Genomic DNA, 17,443 nt, shown 5'->3' with positions numbered 1-17,443 from the left:
ATGAGGAAGAGGGACGGGGCACAGAGGAGGGAGAGAGGGGGAATGGAACGGAGCAGCGGGGCAGGGACAGGACAGGAAGGATCCGGGTTTGGGGGGGGACAAGGAAACGGAGGAAAGAGAGATAACCGAGGGGAATACGGGCAGGAGCACGGAGAAGGAGGGAGAGGGACAGGAGTGGGATCCCTCCCAGCGCCCCGGCTCCGCCCCGGCGCCCCGCCCCGCCCGGGCTGCTGCGCTCGGCAGAGCTCGGCTCCGTTCGGCTGGACTCGGCTCCTCGGCCAGCTTCGGCTACTTTCGGCCACGCTCGGCTATTTCCGGCCGCATTCGCCTCCATTCGCCTCTTCGGCAAAGCTCGGCTCGCCTCGGCTGAACTCGGCAGAGCTCGGCTCCGCTCGCCTCCTCGGCCCCTTTCGGCCGCTTTCGCCCACGCTCGCCTAGTCCCGCCCGCGCCCGCCTCCATTCGCCCATTCCCACAGCTCGGCTCCCTCCGCCCGGCCCCGGCTCCCTCCGGCTCACACATTTCCTCAGGGCACCTCATTCCAGGGCACACAAACTGCAGCCCCTAAAGGCTTGCGGCTCTTCCAACACACACACTCCTAACTCAGCTCTGGGGACAGAGCTGATGGCCCCTTTAGGACAAGAATAGTTACATCTAAAAGCAATTCCCTCATTTTGCATCTCCTTTTTATTGAACCCCCCCAAAATCCCATCCATATCACAAGGAATGTGCAGTTCTGGTTCCCCCACCCTCAGTACCCTATTTGTACAAAGGACCTGGGTGCAGCACACACTCCGGATTCAACTCAATAAAGCCCAGCTTCAATAATCAGAACAACTGACATTTGTTTACAAATTAGGTATAATTTTGTACGGTGCTGCGTACCCTCGGAGCCGAGTCGAGGAAAAAGAGCTACAGCACTGGAACCTAAGTTTTAGCAGCCAAGTCATCTATAACTTGTGCCATAAAGTAAACCAAGGATAACTACATTATTATCTGCAGAAGTTCTCCACTGTGGGTTTCGGGTACAGCAGCACGTGCTTTACTCCCAGCAAAAGCTGCTCAGGTTGGGGGAGCCAGGAAGCCAAGTCTCTCCACTTTGTCTGAACACCATCTTCCAGGAAGGTACTGCTTCTTCTCTCCCAGGCTCCCTTCAACAAAGTGGCAAATACAGAATCCGGTGCCACAGGAGGCTCTTGGCTGACCTCCTTGTGGTTTTCAAACTGTTTAAAGCGAAACAAAAAGCATAAGAGAAAAACAGCGATGAGTATGAAACAAAAATCTCTTTAGCCACCTTTGTTTTGAGATGAGCCCTGAACTGAATCTCTGGAAACACTGGCATGCAGTCCTGCTAGAACAGAGCTGCCCAGCAGGTTCCCCAGGGGCGTCTGGAGTGTTCACACTGCTGAGCTTAGAAAAACTCACCAAACCCAGCCCAGGGGCCTGTGATCCTCCACCCACCTGGGGGAACTCCGGGCGCTGTAAACAGAGGCCACAGCGCACACCAGGCTCTGCTGTGCCCGGTGAGGAGTCTCTGTATGAGCCCTGAGCCCTGGTATCGCCTCCCAAACACCACAGAGACCTCTTGTGCCATCAGAGAAAAGCCCTGGAGCAAACATGTGTCCCCAGCAGGATCAACAAGAGATGCAGAATTACCTCCTCAATAAAAACGCTGTTTCTGATGGAAATGTAACCCCTGTCGACTGCGAGGATTTTATAGGAATACTGGCTCAAGAATTCAGCGACTTCAGGGACTCCATACCACAGGTTCCTGGGACTGCTTGGGCATCCAGAGTCTATAGTATCGGTTAAACTGGTAGAGCTGAGGATACTTAGCAGCTTTCAGGGACTCGGGATCTTTGTCACAGAGCTGGAGCGTCAAGCAGGGAGCAAGGGGTTCTCTCAGAGAGTGCAGGAGGTCAGTGAAAACAGCACCAAGGTCCTCCACGACATCTGCTCCTAGAAAAGCCAAATAAATTAAACTATTAACATGAGCACGGACACTGGGACAACCTTCCTTACTTTGGGCCTTGCCAGCAGCCCACAGAGCCTCATGGAGAAAAGAACTGAACAAGATCAAAAAGTGTTCCTAGTGAACTATACACGTGCTCCTGGCTGCTGAGGTGCCTGAAAAACCCTCCAGACATCATCAGCTCTTGCTGAAGCAAATAATCCACCTTTGCTGTGTTGTGCCAAAAACACAGCCGTCTCTTAACAGGGACGGACCCTGCCAGGCACCGCCTCAGAGAAGAACCGAGCTGTACTGGGGGCACACACCCAGCCAACGTGTACAAGTTAAGCAGAATTTTCTGTCAGAACTGGGACTTTCAGCACCCCCCAGGTGCTACTCGACTGCCACATACACACAGAGGGCTTCGTGAGGCGCTCTGGGGTTGGCCAGTCCTGCTCCAAGCTCTGCTGATGCCCCTGTGGTTTTAACGCTGTCCTCAAGGAGGTGGTAGAACCTCGCAGTATTTGCCCTTGGAGCTTAATTTCTGAAGTTTCCCTTGGGAAATGCATCCACTTCCTACTTAACAATGCAGTCCCCTCTCCCTGATCTCGGGAAGAGCTGCCCACAGGCACGAGAATCACCTTCCTCTCCTGATCGCCACGCTCTGCCCTTAAAACGCTGTGTTATTGAGGCCAACTACTTCCAGACCAAGACTGTCCATGCAGGGACAGTGTCCCTTCTCTTTAGGGTCAGGGAAAAAGGGCAGACGCACCTACAGAGCTTCAATGCCCCTCTTGAGCACAAAACACTGTGAATCTGCACCTCCTTCTGCTTGCAGGGAAGATAATAAAATGCCTCAAGGTAAAAAATGATAAATGGTAAAAAATTATTGCAAGAGGGCAGAAATGATGCCACTTTCACTCCACTGCTGGAAATGACACATAAAACATTAAAAAAACCCCTGTACCTGTTCCATTTTCAGACTAAAGCAACAGCATATTCCTGGCTTCTAATGCAGCAGGGACAACAGCACTGAAGGGAAATGTTTGGATAATCACATCTTCATTCAAAGAGAACCCAATTTCTTCATCTAAGCCATCACTGCCCTCCATCAGAACAGCCAGCACATCCACGACATCTAATAAGTGAAGGAAAAAATGTAAGCAGAGGATCCAGACTAACTGGGAAAACAACAGAGGTAAAATGCAACATTCCAGGAACACAAAGTATCTTTTTAGTTTCCCCCAAAAAAACCAAAACCAAACCAAACAAACAAAAAACCCCACCAAAATGGAAACATTTTATACGGCCCCCTTGAGGACTTTCTTGGGTTGTTACTGATGTTTGGAGGGGTGTAAGGGCAGTTAACACTTGTGTTTGTGATGCTTTTGCTTGCTTTTGTAACTTTTCCTTTAGTATTTTAATAGTTTTAACTAAAAATGTTTGTGGCTTTGTTGGTATAGTAGTTATCTGTTTTAGTGTATTTTTTATAGTTTAATTAGTTTTTAATGTATTTAGTATACTTCTTGTAGAAGTATTACAATTTTGTAAAGCATACTGCTTTAATAATTAATTAATAATTTAATGATTTACGTATAAACGTATAAATATATATTTAACGTATAAATATATAAATATATTATGTATAAACTTAGGCACTCTAGTTTTTTTTTACTGCTGTTGTTGCTTTATTAATAAATGCTTTAAAAGTTTTTTGGTTTTTTTTTTTGCTTAATTTTTATATATGCTGGTAAATTTCTTGGGTCTTTTACTTTATCTATAGCTTGTTGAGTTAGTTGCATTGCCTTTTGACATTTTTTAGGTTTTAGCATAGCTTGTGCCTTAGTGCGAAAACATGGTCTTAAGCTTATCAATTTATCTATAGTTACTTTGTGAAGAGGATCTTTAGGCTGCTTTTGCATAGCTACAGCTTTATTAACTTCTGCTTGCTAGTGTGCACTAAATAAAAGTTTCTGATGCGGTGAGAAAATAAGTTTAGCAAGACTTTTAGAATTTTTTGGCAACAATATATTAGTACTCTAAATATAATTTAGTATTTGCTGAGTTGGTTTATTAGTTACTCTAAATTGACTCACTGTAGCTTGCAACTGTGACAACAATTTTTTAATCTAACGGTGTAATTTGAGCTGGTAACCTTTTGCTCGCTTGCTGCTGAAAAATTATAGGATAAGCTAAGTCGGCTGCTAGTTCTAAAGTTTGCTTATTCTCTTTGTTTAGTTTTTCTTTTGTTAGAGTTGCCTAAACTTCTTTTTGCTCTCTGGCCAGAGCCTTTGTTAGGTCAGACTTTGCCTTAGGGGGTGATTTACTGACAGACAAACTCTGACAAACCGGTGATCTCTGTTTGGGGGGGCTGGAGGAGCCGTGGGCTCACAACGCGACTCTGTTTCCGTGTCCTCAGGCACGGGTCGCAATGGAGGTAACTCCACTGTAGACACAGCAGGTGGCATGGAAATACTAGGTAATTAATTTTCTCTGCTATAACTTTTATTCTTCTCTAGTGTGACGTTGCTTGTGCAGCAGCTTTTTTTTCTGCCTGATGTTGTAATAACTCATTGTGAACTACCTTTTACAACTTTTTTAGCTTTTTGGCTGCCTTATCATCATCTAAAATGTCTTCTTATAGTTTATCTTTAAACTTACGCCACTTAGACAACTTATGTACTGTATGAGGATTTATAAAGAACCCCTTAGCATACCTATATGTTAATAACCTTGGCAGATCTTTATGTAAATCAATGTTTTTAATCTGCCTTTTCTGCAAGAATGCAGTAAATAAATCATATGCTGCTTGCCTCTCCATACCTCTATTGTCAGCGCTGTTGCAGCCCTCCGAGGTCGTCGGCAGCACGTATCGGCCAGGCTTGCCTCTGCAGTCACCTGGGGCACGGTGCACTCTATTTCAATTCAGCACTTTTGCCGTCCTGGCTGCATCAGGACCTGAACTCTTTTTCATCACTCCACCGTGGCGCCTATCACGTCGAGGTCACCATTTTTGGGGAAAAATAACGGGAGAAAAGCCCATTCTATAATGCCAACAAGTTTCAGTTTATTCTAAGTACGCATGTACAGTTATACCCGTTATAATGAAGCTCATGCATATTGCAAAACTTAGGCTCCTCATTGGTGTCTCTAGAACAGGTCAAGCTCGCCTTTGGGGCTTTCTCTGCTTGCTTTGTTTTCCCTTACACTTATCTCTTTGCTGACCGTTCTGCTGCTGGGAACCAGCTCACCCAAGGACGTGTGATATTGTTGCTACATCCGCTATTGCTGCACTCTGCAATTTTCAGCTACCGCTTCACTAACTGCAAGTAGTCATGGCCTCTCTCCCGAAGCCACTCATCCACAAAACTCTCCACACATCGATCCGAATTTTTGGGCACTTTTCCCTTTTTTTTTTTTTTTTTTTTTTGCTTTTTCCCCATTTTTTGCCTTTCCCGCATTTTTGGGCTCCTAAACCGTTTCTTTGTGCGATTTTCCCACATTTTCTGATCTTTTTCCCACTTTTCGGCTCTTTCGCCGACTTTGGTCACTCCCCCCCAATTTCCGAGCTCCCCGATCCCATTTTCGCCCATTCTTCCCTAATTTTTGGGCTCTTTACCCATTTTTGGTCACTTCCCCCCCCGTTTCCGCGTTCCCCCATCCCGATTCCGGGCTCCTTGTCCCGCTTTTTGGCTTTTTTTTCCCGTGTTTTACCTTTTTTCCCCCTTTTTCTGGACTCTCGCATGTCATATTTCCCGCGTCCGGTCCCTCATGGCGGCCGCGCACGCGCAGGAGCGACCACAGGGACGGTCCATAGAGATGAATGGGAGGTCCTCCAGGAGCATAGAGACGAGCCGGAAGTTCCATGAAACCATAGAGACGAACAGAAAGTCCTCCAGAAACCATAGAGATGAACCGGAAGTTCCATAAGATCATAGAGACGAACATGAAGTCCTCCAAAACCCATAGAGATGAGCCGGAAGTTCCAAGAAACGATAGAGACTAAGCGGAAGTTTTCCAGAAACCATGGAGATTAACCGGAAATTCTACAACACCATTGAGACGAACAAGAAGTCCTCAAAAACAATAGAGATGAACCGTTGTCGTACGGACGGCAGCCGGCGCGGGACAACAAGCCACAACGCGATTTCATACGGACGGCGACCGGTGCGGGACAGAAATCCGCAACGCTTGGTGGCATGGACGGCGGCAGGCGCGGGACAGAAAGCCGCCCTCGCCGCTGCCATCCTTCTCCGGCGCCGCCGCGGAGCCGCCTTCAGCTCTCCCCTCACTCACAGACACCGCCCCGCTCGCCGCTCGCTGCCGCCCCTCGCCCTTCCCGCCCCGTCTCGGTGGTTTTGGGGCCGCTCTGGCTCCTCCCGCCCCGTCTCGGTGGTTTTGCCGGGCGCTGGCTGGGGGCCTGCAGTACCGCCCTGTGTCCACAAGGCGGCAGCACTGCCGCCCGCCACCGTCGGGGGCCGCCGCTCGCCTCGGGGCCGCGGGGCGGGGCCGGCGGCAAAAAAGAACGGGCGCCGTCCCCTGCGGAACGTCCTCGGTAGCAAATGCCCCGAAACATCCCGCGCGGAAAAGAACGCAAACAAAAAAAACCCTGCCTCTAACCCAACAAGAACCAAAAGAAAAAACCTTTTCTTTTAAACTGCATTTCAATGTATTTTGTTTTTATATTTTTAATATTTATATACACATTCATATTTATAATTCGGATTGAAAGGCTGACAGGGGAGGGAAGAGGGACGGTGGACAGAGGAGGGAGAGAGGAGGAAAGGAACGGAGCAGCGGGGCAGGGACAGGACAGGAAGGATCCGGGTTTGGGGGGGACAAGGAAACGGGGGAAAGAGAGATAACCGAGGGGAATACGGGCAGGAGCACGGAGAAGGAGGGAGAGGGACAGGAGTGGGATCCCTCCCAGCGCCCCGGCTCCGCCCCGGCGCCCCGCCCTGCCCGGGCTGCTGCGCTCGGCAGAGCTCGGCTCCGTTCGGCTGGACTCGGCTCCTCGGCCAGCTTCGGCTACTTTCGGCCACGCTCGGCTATTTCCGGCCGCATTCGCCTCCATTCGCCTCTTCGGCAAAGCTCGGCTCGCCTCGGCTGAACTCGGCAGAGCTCGGCTCCGCTCGCCTCCTCGGCCCCTTTCGGCCGCTTTCGCCCACGCTCGCCTAGTCCCGCCCGCACCCGCCTCCATTCGCCCATTCCCACAGCTCGGCTCCCTCCGCCCGGCCCCGGCTCCCTCCGGCTCACACATTTCCTCAGGGCACCTCATTCCACGGCACACAAACTGCAGCCCCTAAAAGGCTTGCAGCTCTTTCAACACACACACTTGTAACTCAGCTCTCGGAACAGAGCTGATGGCCCCTTTAGGACAAGAATAGTTACATCTAAAAGCAATTCCCTCATTTTGCATCTCCTTTTAATTTAACCCCCCCCCCCAAAATCCCATCCATATCACAAGGAATGTGCAGTTCTGGTTCCCCCACCCTCAGTACCCTATTTGTACAAAGGACCTGGGTGCAGCACACACTCCGGATTCAACTCAATAAAGCCCAGCTTCAATAATCAGAACAACTGACATTTGTTTACAAATTAGGTATAATTTTGTACGGTGCTGCGTACCCTCGGAGCCGAGTCGAGGAAAAAGAGCTACAGCACTGGAACCTAAGTTTTAGCAGCCAAGTCATCTGTAACTTGTGCCATAAAGTAAACCAACGATAACTACATTATTATCTGCAGAAGTTCTCCACTGTGGGTTTCGGGTACAGCAGCACGTGCTTTACTCCCAGCAAAAGCTGCTCAGGTTGGGGGAGCCAGGAAGCCAAGTCTCTCCACTTTGTCTGAACACCATCTTCCAGGAAGGTACTGCTTCTTCTCTCCCAGGCTCCCTTCAACAAAGTGGCAAATACAGAATCCGGTGCCACAGGAGGCTCTTGGCTGACCTCCTTGTGGTTTTCAAACTGTTTAAAGCGAAACAAAAAGCATAAGAGAAAAACAGCGATGAGTATGAAACAAAAATCTCTTTAGCCACCTTTGTTTTGAGATGAGCCCTGAACTGAATCTCTGGAAACACTGGCATGCAGTCCTGCTAGAACAGAGCTGCCCAGCAGGTTCCCCAGGGGCGTCTGGAGTGTTCACACTGCTGAGCTTAGAAAAACTCACCAAACCCAGCCCAGGGGCCTGTGATCCTCCACCCACCTGGGGGAACTCCGGGCGCTGTAAACAGAGGCCACAGCGCACACCAGGCTCTGCTGTGCCCGGTGAGGAGTCTCTGTATGAGCCCTGAGCCCTGGTATCGCCTCCCAAACACCACAGAGACCTCTTGTGCCATCAGAGAAAAGCCCTGGAGCAAACATGTGTCCCCAGCAGGATCAACAAGAGATGCAGAATTACCTCCTCAATAAAAACGCTGTTTCTGATGGAAATGTAACCTCTGTCGACTGCGAGGATTTTATAGGAATACTGGCTCAAGAATTCAGCGACTTCAGGGACTCCATACCACAGGTTCCTGGGACTGCTTGGGCATCCAGAGTCTATAGTATCGGTTAAACTGGTAGAGCTGAGGATACTTAGCAGCTTTCAGGGACTCGGGATCTTTGTCACAGAGCTGGAGCGTCAAGCAGGGAGCAAGGGGTTCTCTCAGAGAGTGCAGGAGGTCAGTGAAAACAGCACCAAGGTCCTCCACGACATCTGCTCCTAGAAAAGCCAAATAAATTAAACTATTAACATGAGCACGGACACTGGGACAACCTTCCTTACTTTGGGCCTTGCCAGCAGCCCACAGAGCCTCATGGAGAAAAGAACTGAACAAGATCAAAAAGTGTTCCTAGTGAACTATACACGTGCTCCTGGCTGCTGAGGTGCCTGAAAAACCCTCCAGACATCATCAGCTCTTGCTGAAGCAAATAATCCACCTTTGCTGTGTTGTGCCAAAAACACAGCCGTCTCTTAACAGGGACGGACCCTGCCAGGCACCGCCTCAGAGAAGAACCGAGCTGTACTGGGGGCACACACCCAGCCAACGTGTACAAGTTAAGCAGAATTTTCTGTCAGAACTGGGACTTTCAGCACCCCCCAGGTGCTACTCGACTGCCACATACACACAGAGGGCTTCGTGAGGCGCTCTGGGGTTGGCCAGTCCTGCTCCAAGCTCTGCTGATGCCCCTGTGGTTTTAACGCTGTCCTCAAGGAGGTGGTAGAACCTCGCAGTATTTGCCCTTGGAGCTTAATTTCTGAAGTTTCCCTTGGGAAATGCATCCACTTCCTACTTAACAATGCAGTCCCCTCTCCCTGATCTCGGGAAGAGCTGCCCACAGGCACGAGAATCACCTTCCTCTCCTGATCGCCACGCTCTGCCCTTAAAACGCTGTGTTACTGAGGCCAACTACTTCCAGACCAAGACTGTCCATGCAGGGACAGTGTCCCTTCTCTTTAGGGTCAGGGAAAAAGGGCAGACGCACCTACAGAGCTTCAATGCCCCTCTTGAGCACAAAACACTGTGAATCTGCACCTCCTTCTGCTTGCAGGGAAGATAATAAAATGCCTCAAGGTAAAAAATGATAAATGGTAAAAAATTATTGCAAGAGGGCAGAAATGATGCCACTTTCACTCCACTGCTGGAAATGACACATAAAACATTAAAAAAACCCCTGTACCTGTTCCATTTTCAGACTAAAGCAACAGTATATTCCTGGCTGCTAATGCAGCAGGGACAACAGCACTGAAGTGAAATGTTTGGATAATCATATCTTCATTTTAAGAGAACCCAATTTCTTCATCTAAGCCATCACTGCCCTCCATCAGAACAGCCAGCACATCCACGACATCTAGTAAGTGAAGGAAAAAATGTAAGCAGAGGATCCAGACTTACTGGGAAAATAACAGACGTAGAATGCAACATTCCAGGAACACAAGGTATCTTTCTAGTTCTCAAAAAAAAAAAAACCAAACCAAAACCGAACAAAACAAACACAAAAAGCCCTCAAAAAAATAAATAAAACCAACAAAAAAAAACCAATCAAAAAACCCAAAGGCACATTTGTCAGGCAATACAATGTTAGGGGCAGCACAAAAATCACAGCTGTACTTCACTCTGGCTTTCAATGCTGCTTTCCAGCACAGGTTGCCCAGAGAAGCTGTGGCTGCCCCCGGATACCTAGAAGTGTCCAAGGCCAGGCTGGACAGGGCTTAGAGCATCCTGGGATGGTGGAAGGTGTCCCTGCCCATGGCAGGGGGTGGAACGGGACGAGCTTTAAAAAAAGGAGCCTTCCCATCCAAACCCTTCTGCGATTCCATGATTCTATGAGCAGCCCCAGGCAGAAGGACTAGATTTCCATTGTGGTTCGAAAATGCTGTTGCAAGAGCACGAAGAGAGATTTCAAATACCGTTAAAGTGGCACAACCACATCAAAAATTACGTTTGGGGGTAAAGTGGCAACTCTGCAATTCCAGCTTCTGATACCAAGGACACATGGAGGGCTGAATCCTGGAGGTCCTTACAGGACAGGATTTCTAGAGTTATCCATCCCCAGTTTGCTGCTTAGGGTTAGAAAACGTAGCCCCAAGTCTTGGAATTCTGTTCTTAGAGGGGTTACCACATACCATCAGCGTGAGAGACGGGGATGCTGATGTTTGATCCGAGTCCTGTAGCAACCTGGAGCACGCTGGCGTCCCGAACCAGGTCTGCTGCCTTGTCCGTGTAGGGGTAGGGCTTTGTCCTCAGCCTTCAGCAGGATCTGTCAGCAAAGGTGGAGAGAAAAGTAGAGTGCACCGGCTCCCAAGTGTGGGGGAACCATGTGCTGCTAAGGAAGACCACATGCTGAAAGTGGTTGGAAGCCGGGTAGGTTTTGGGAAGACAAATTCCATACTACTTCTGCAGGATTCTGTCTACAGTTCCTGCTCTACAAACCAAATACATGAAACGACAACAAACAAAAAAAAAACACATTAAATTATCAACAACGAAATAATTATTTCTACCTCAATAACCCCATAATGCCTCAAACCATTCCAAGGAGGGCAGCAGGAGGGGCGGGCAAAGCCAGGGCCCTGCCGGGCTCCCCTCGCTGCTGCCATCCTTCTCTGGTGCTGCCGCCGAGCCGCCTTCAGCCCAAAACCCACCCAAAAATACCCCAAAATCGTCCTAAAAATACCCACAAAAAACCCACCCAAAAATACCCAAACCCTCCTAAAAATACTCAAAAAACTCACCATAAAATGCCCCAAAACAGCCCAAAACCCTCCCAAGAATACCCCAAAAAATCCACCCAAAAATACCCTAAAACCCACCAAAAAATACCCCAAAGCCCTCTCAAGAATACCCGAAAACCCTGCCCAAAACCACCCCGAAACCCCAAATTAACCACTCTGAGCTCCCCATACCCCAAAATTTCCTCCCCAAACCCCAAAATTCCCCCCCAACCCCCAAAATTCACTTCTGGGTCTCGTCCTTGGTGTCCGGCGGCTGATGGGGCCCCCCCAGGCCCGAGGGCGGTGCCCCCAAACCCGGGGGGAGTTCGGGGTCCGAGTCGGGGTCGTCCTCATGAGCCACCAGCCTGGGGACCCAAAAACCGGGGGGAACCCCAAATCAGGGGGGGGACCCAAAATTGGGGGGGTTCCTGGGGGATTCTGGAAGGTTTTTAGGGCATCCCAGGAGGAATTTTGGGGTGTCAGGGGGTTTTTGGGGTCCCAGGAGGAATTTCAGGGATCCTAAAGGGAAATTTGGAGGTCCCAGGGGGTGTTTTGGGGCCCCAAAAGGAATTTTGGGCATCCCGGGGGGGGCTTTTGGAGTCCTGGGGAGAATTTTAGGGGTCTCAGGGGGTTTTTGGGAGAAACTTTGGGGGTTCTGAGTAGAATTTTGGGGGCCCCAGGGGTGGTTTTGGGGTTCCGAAGGGAATTTTGGGGGGTTCCAGGGGGATTTTTGGGGCTCCTGAAGGGAATTTTTGGGTTTCCGAGGCTGTTTTTGGGGGTCCCGGGGCTGTTTTTGGGGCATCCCGCTGGGGTTTTTTGGGGGTCCCGGGAGTGTTTTTGGGGTCCCCCCCTCACCAGTCCATGGCCGGTTCCACTCCCCGGTTCCCGGTCAGTGCCAGCGCCTGCACCCTGCGGGACCGGGGGGCTCCCGGTTATTTTTGGGGGGGTCCCGGGGGGTTTTTTGGGGGTCCCGGAGAAATTTTAGGGGGCCCGCGTCCCCTCCGGCTGCTCCCGCCCGCCCTCCCCCGCTGTCCCCGGCCCTCCCCCGATGTCCCACCGGTGCCGCCGCCCTCACGCACGCCAAGCCCCGAATCCCATCTCCAGCAGCGCCTCCAGAGCCCGCCCGGACCCAGTCCCGGTCCCACCGCCGGCCGCCATCACGGCGGCGCCGGGCTCGCGTCACGTGGGGGACGGCGGCCGGCGAGGATCAGAAAGCACAAACCATTCTGGTACGGACGGCGACCGAAGAGGGACAAAAAGCCTCAAAGTGTTGCGGTATGGACGGCGGTCGGCGAGGGACAGAAAGCCCTCCCCTCACTCACAGACACCGCCCCGCTCGCCGCTCGCTCCCGCCCCTCGCCCTTCCCGCCCCGGCACCCAGCGGCGAAGGGCAGGGCGCGGGCTGGGGGGCTGCAGTACCGCCCTCTGTCCACAAGGCGGCAGCACTGCCACCCGCCACACCCGGGGGCCGCCGCTCTCCCGGAGGGGAGGCAGGCGGAAAAGAGCGGCGGCGATCGAGCCCCTTGGAAAAAAAATCCTTAGAAATAAATGGCCCAAAAAACCCCGCACAGAAATTAAAAGACCCTGCCTCGAACCAAATAACGCCCCCTCCGCCCCAAAAGCCCTTTCTTTTAAACCTATACATATTTCCACGTTGGTTTTGTTTATTTCTAGCTTTACGGCAGGGAGGCGGTGGGACAGCACGGGAGGGGACGGGACGGGCGCCCCGCGCGGCATGGCAGAGGCAGGGGCCGCGCCCAGGATGGCGGCCGCTGCAGGAGCCGGGCAGAGAGAGGCGAATCTGCCGATGCCGGTCGGCGCCTGCTCGAAATCCGACCGCCCGCGGAGCCACTGAGCCCACAGCCCGTGTGCACGGCAGTGGAACGGCCGCGGAAAATCCCGCCGGGCCACGCCGGCGTCAGGGTGGTGTTCAAGCAGAGCAGTCGACAGACACGGCTCCCGGATGTTCGCATCCTTTTCTTTGCGCCCTCTCGAGAAGGTCAAGCGAGCCCGCGCCAAGGCGTTCGCAAGAAGCCGGGCCGTGGGGACCTTGACGGAGAGAGGCGTTTTGCCGGTGCCTGTCGGCTCCCGCCAAAAACCCGCACGGTCGCGGTGCTGCTGACCCCACAGCCCATATGCACGGCATCGGAACCGCCGCGGAAAATCCCGTCGGGGGGCGCCGGCGGTGCGGGCAATTCAGGCAGTGTAGAAAACAGACACGGGTCCTCGAATTTCAATGTCCTCCTTTTCGCGCCCTCTCGAGAAGGTCAAGCGAGTCCGCGCCAAGCCACTCCCAAGATGGCGGCCGCGGGCGGCGGGCTGCAGTACCGCTCTCTGCCCACACGGCGGCAGCACTGCACCGTCCCCTCCGGAAAAGCCTCGGCAGCGAATGCCCCGAAACATCCCGCGTGGACAAGAACGCCAACAAAAAAAACCCTGCCTCTGACCCGATAGGAACCGAAAGAAAAAGCCTTTCCTCTTAAACTGCATTTCAATCGATTTTATTTTTATATTTTTCATATTTACATTCACATTCGGATTTGTAATGGATATTGATGGAAATTTTTTTTTATGATTTCTGACATTTATTCGTGTTCCATTTTGTTACATTTTATATTTTTATACATTGCTTACATATTTCTATAGTTAGATTTCTATATCTAAAAGGTTCATATTGCTTAAAATAAACCCCTGCCTCGATCCAAGTAAAAAACTTTTTTAAAAACCCTTTATTTAAGCTCCATTTAGATGTATCTCTATTTTTCGCATTTATATTCAAATTTATATTTTAAATGTAGATTGATGTATGGTGTTATTTATAGTCTATCTCTTCCTAATACTTATTTTTAATTCTATTTTATATTTTTATATACACACCAGTATACATTGATTATATATTTCCATATTTAGAATGATAACAAAATAAAATGCATATTAATATTTTTTCCATTAAAACCCTGCCTCTAAACAAATAAAAACAAAAAAGCCCTTTCTATAAAAGATGCTTGAATATTTATATTTTTTTTTCATCATTATAGTCACAGTTGAATTTTTACTTTATATTGATTTATAAATATATATCATATATATAATAAGGTAGCAAGATAGAATTTTAATAATAATTTATCTATTTCGTACATACCGCTAATACTTATATTTACTTACCTTTGAATTTTTATATAGATCTTAACGTATTTAGAATATATTTCTATACAAAGATTTCTAATTTCATTTTATTTCTATTCATAATTTTTATAATAAGATCCCTACCTACTACCAAATAGAAAAGAAAAATCCCCTTTATTTTAAGCTATATTTAAATATTTCTATATTTCTACTTTTGATTTTTACAAGTATTTATCTATTCTATCACAACATATTGAGGTACTATATTTCGATATATAATATTTATGACATGTAATGTGTTATAATAAGACACATACAGTAAAATGTGCATTATGTACTGTATTAATTCCTATTGTTTTATAATATTCATATATCCACATATATTAATTATACATTTCTATATGGATATTTATGTATATAATCGATATTTATATGTATATAAACATATAAAATACTCTACATCAAACAATATAATACCTAATAGTAATGGATAGCATTATTTATGTTACATGTTTAATTTGTTTTCCGTTTATATTTAAAATTGAAGTTTTATATTCCCATTTTCATATTTATGCATTTGTTTTGTTTCATTAGAGTTATAGTTAAAACACTGCAGTTATAATCTAATTCCTAAAAATAAAATGCCAAAACAAACAGCATCAAATTCCCACCAATACCGTCCAAAAAATTCAGAAAGGCTCCACCAGCCAACCAACTACCAGCAAAAATACCCGCACTACACTCCTTTCACTAGCAGCTCTTATCACGTCACAAAAACGAAACAACCGTTTTAAAAAAGACCGATAGAAACCCACACAGCAAATCACAAAAACCACTAAAAAGGAAAAAAAAAAAAAAAAAAGCCAACTAACTTACCGTACTCCAACCCATACAAGAGACCCCCAACGTTTCTAAAAAAAATAATAACCAAAACTCTATCACTACACTAACTCATAAAGAGAACACAGTGCTCCATAAAATTAACTAAAAAGCCCCACCAAATAATTACAGCTATTAAAAAATCGGAACCACGAAGAAACAAAAAAATCACCACCCAAATAAAATAAATACCTAAAGAGATCCACCATGGAAATGCCCATGTTCCCAAAAATAAAACTAATAAAAAAACAACAACCAAATACATCAAGCTACAAAAAAAAAAAAAAAATTATATTAACAACAACAAAATAAGTATTCCTAACTCAAGAAACAAATATTGCCTAAAACCATCAAAACACAAATACCACCTAGAAAAAAACACGTCGCCAAAAGAGAAACGTAACCACAAACAATATCTCCCAAGTTCTCTGCAACAATGAAACATACACGGCAATCAAATAAGCCAAATGAATGAAACCCCTATAATATAATAAATAAGAATGCACTCATCAATATTAAAAAAAAAACTCACCGATTAACTCCAGGACACTCCCTCAAGCCCACCAAAACAAACACTATGCACTCGCGCTAATAAAAGCCTCCACAACCGAATTAAAAAACGACCCTCTACTTCATGCTACGACCCAGAAAAAACAGTGTAAACCTTTAGAAACACATCCTTTAAAAACATAAGAACCGATCAAAAAGAAATCCAACAACACTCAACCCAAAAAAAAACCTTGTCTCGAGCACCTGAAGCAAGAACCGTAACAACCAAGAAGCGCCCGGGGCCCTTCTCCTACAGCGACGCCGATCAAAAGCCAGCGATCCCAGGAGCTCCTCAGGAGCGCCTCAAAAGCAGCGCAGCGAGGGAGGCTGGAAGATGCGGAGCCGCGCTCCCGGCCCCGGGCGCAGCGCGGCTCCGGCAGGAAAGCGGCTCCTCCGGCAGGCAGAGGCGGCGCCGCGCCGGCAGACCCCCGCCCGCTGCCCCCGGCCCGGCGGGGCCGGCACCGGGCCCGGGGGGCCCCGGCGGCGCCCGAGCCCCGCGCCCGGAGCGGACGGAGCGGCGGCACCGGCCGGCACCGGCGCGGCGCCCGCGCCGCCTCCCCCGCCCGCCGGCCCGGCCAAAGCTCCGCTCGGCTCCGCACGGCTCGCACCGGCGCGGCTCCGGCGGGCCCGCGGCAGCCCAGCCGCGCCCAGCTCCCCTTCCGCCCCGGCCAGCCCCGGCACTGCCGGCAGGGCTCCGCGCCGGACCCTTCGCTGCCGGGCCGGGGGCAGAAGAAGCGCCCCGAATGCAGCGGCACAGCCCGATCCCCGCCCTGCCAGCGCTGCCACGGCTGCAGCTCCCTTCCTCTGAAGCCCCGACACTGACGCCACGCTGCGGCGCTCACCTCACCCCAACAAGGGCACAGAAACGTGGGCTCCCCTTCAACTGCGTCCCCTAGAAGAGCAGAAAAGAAGCGGCTTGCCTCGAATGATAGCAAAAGGGGGTTTTTACCTCAATCCAGACCTCTTAAAAGGCGGGACCACAGGGCAGCACCACAAATTTCAAACTCAGGATGACGAAATTTCAAAGGGAAAGAAGAAAAGTCCCCACTACAAAGACGCACCGGCTCACCTGCTTGGCTGCTGCTTCTCGGCACAAAGGTTTGTCCCTCGGCTCCTCCTTTAAGCAATGCTCCACGTACCCAAGTGTGTATCCAGGGGATCCCCCGGACCCTGTCCAAAGCGCTCACCGTCCTTCCAGGAGACAGCCCCGGGAGCCCCCCATAAACTCCTCTCCTCCAGCAGCTCCGTGCAAAAGCCAGCGAAGGCAAACCCTCGCCCTAAAATAACCTCCCTCCTCCCTCCCCCCTCCTCCCCGGCAGGAGCCGCCCCTCCTCATCATCCTCACAGCTCACACCTGGGGCTGCTCTGAGCCCTCATCATCCTCACAGCTCACACCTGGGGCTGCTCTGAGCCCTCATCATCCTCACAGCTCACACCTGCCGCTGTTGCCGCACTCCAACAGCGTCTCTCCGTCTCCAGCACACAGCCCACTTCTCACAGACACAGATTCATTGGAAATCTGCTATGGGTGTTGCCTTTTCTTAATCCATCTGGTTACACGATTAAAACACATATATGCATTGATGGTTATTGAGAGAAAGCTTTCCCCTGGAGAAAACAGTCCTTTTGCTGGCACACTTTGATACACCTTCGTGAAAAGCAGAATCAGCACCAACTCCTAAGACCCCTGCCGAGGAACCCAGCCCTGCCTGGGACACCCAAAGCAGCAGACCTCGAAAAAGGAG

General features: G+C 49.6%; 2 long non-coding RNA genes across 10 annotated transcripts; both read right to left on the bottom strand.

Annotated features, from left to right (window-relative positions):
• Window positions 1-667: 667 nt before the first annotated feature.
• LOC144246352 (uncharacterized) lies at window positions 668-5,832 on the bottom strand. Of its 2 annotated transcripts, XR_013340068.1 has the most exons (5): window positions 5,664-5,832; window positions 4,773-4,939; window positions 2,917-3,087; window positions 1,655-1,957; window positions 668-1,221 (listed from the first exon to the last, which is right to left on the bottom strand). It is a non-coding gene; the product is annotated as an uncharacterized LOC144246352 (long non-coding RNA). The 2 variants fall into 2 exon arrangements; XR_013340067.1 differs by lacking the exon at window positions 5,664-5,832 and having other exon boundaries at window positions 4,773-5,617.
• Window positions 5,833-7,535: 1,703 nt separating this feature from the next.
• On the bottom strand, window positions 7,536-16,992 carry LOC144246353 (uncharacterized). Of its 8 annotated transcripts, none has more exons than XR_013340073.1 (6): window positions 16,768-16,992; window positions 12,000-12,053; window positions 11,390-11,509; window positions 10,557-10,690; window positions 8,349-8,651; window positions 7,536-7,915 (listed from the first exon to the last, which is right to left on the bottom strand). It is a non-coding gene; the product is annotated as an uncharacterized LOC144246353 (long non-coding RNA). The 8 variants fall into 8 exon arrangements; XR_013340074.1 differs by lacking the exon at window positions 16,768-16,992 and adding an exon at window positions 16,541-16,555; XR_013340072.1 differs by lacking the exon at window positions 16,768-16,992 and adding an exon at window positions 12,367-12,482.
• Window positions 16,993-17,443: the final 451 nt, after the last annotated feature.

The sequence above is a fragment of the Lonchura striata genome, chromosome 5 (genome assembly GCF_046129695.1).
Source record: "Lonchura striata isolate bLonStr1 chromosome 5, bLonStr1.mat, whole genome shotgun sequence".
Lineage (NCBI taxonomy): Eukaryota > Metazoa > Chordata > Aves > Passeriformes > Estrildidae > Lonchura > Lonchura striata.
The sequence above is the reverse complement of the archived record's forward strand: the minus strand, read 5'-3'. Positions and strand labels throughout refer to the sequence as shown.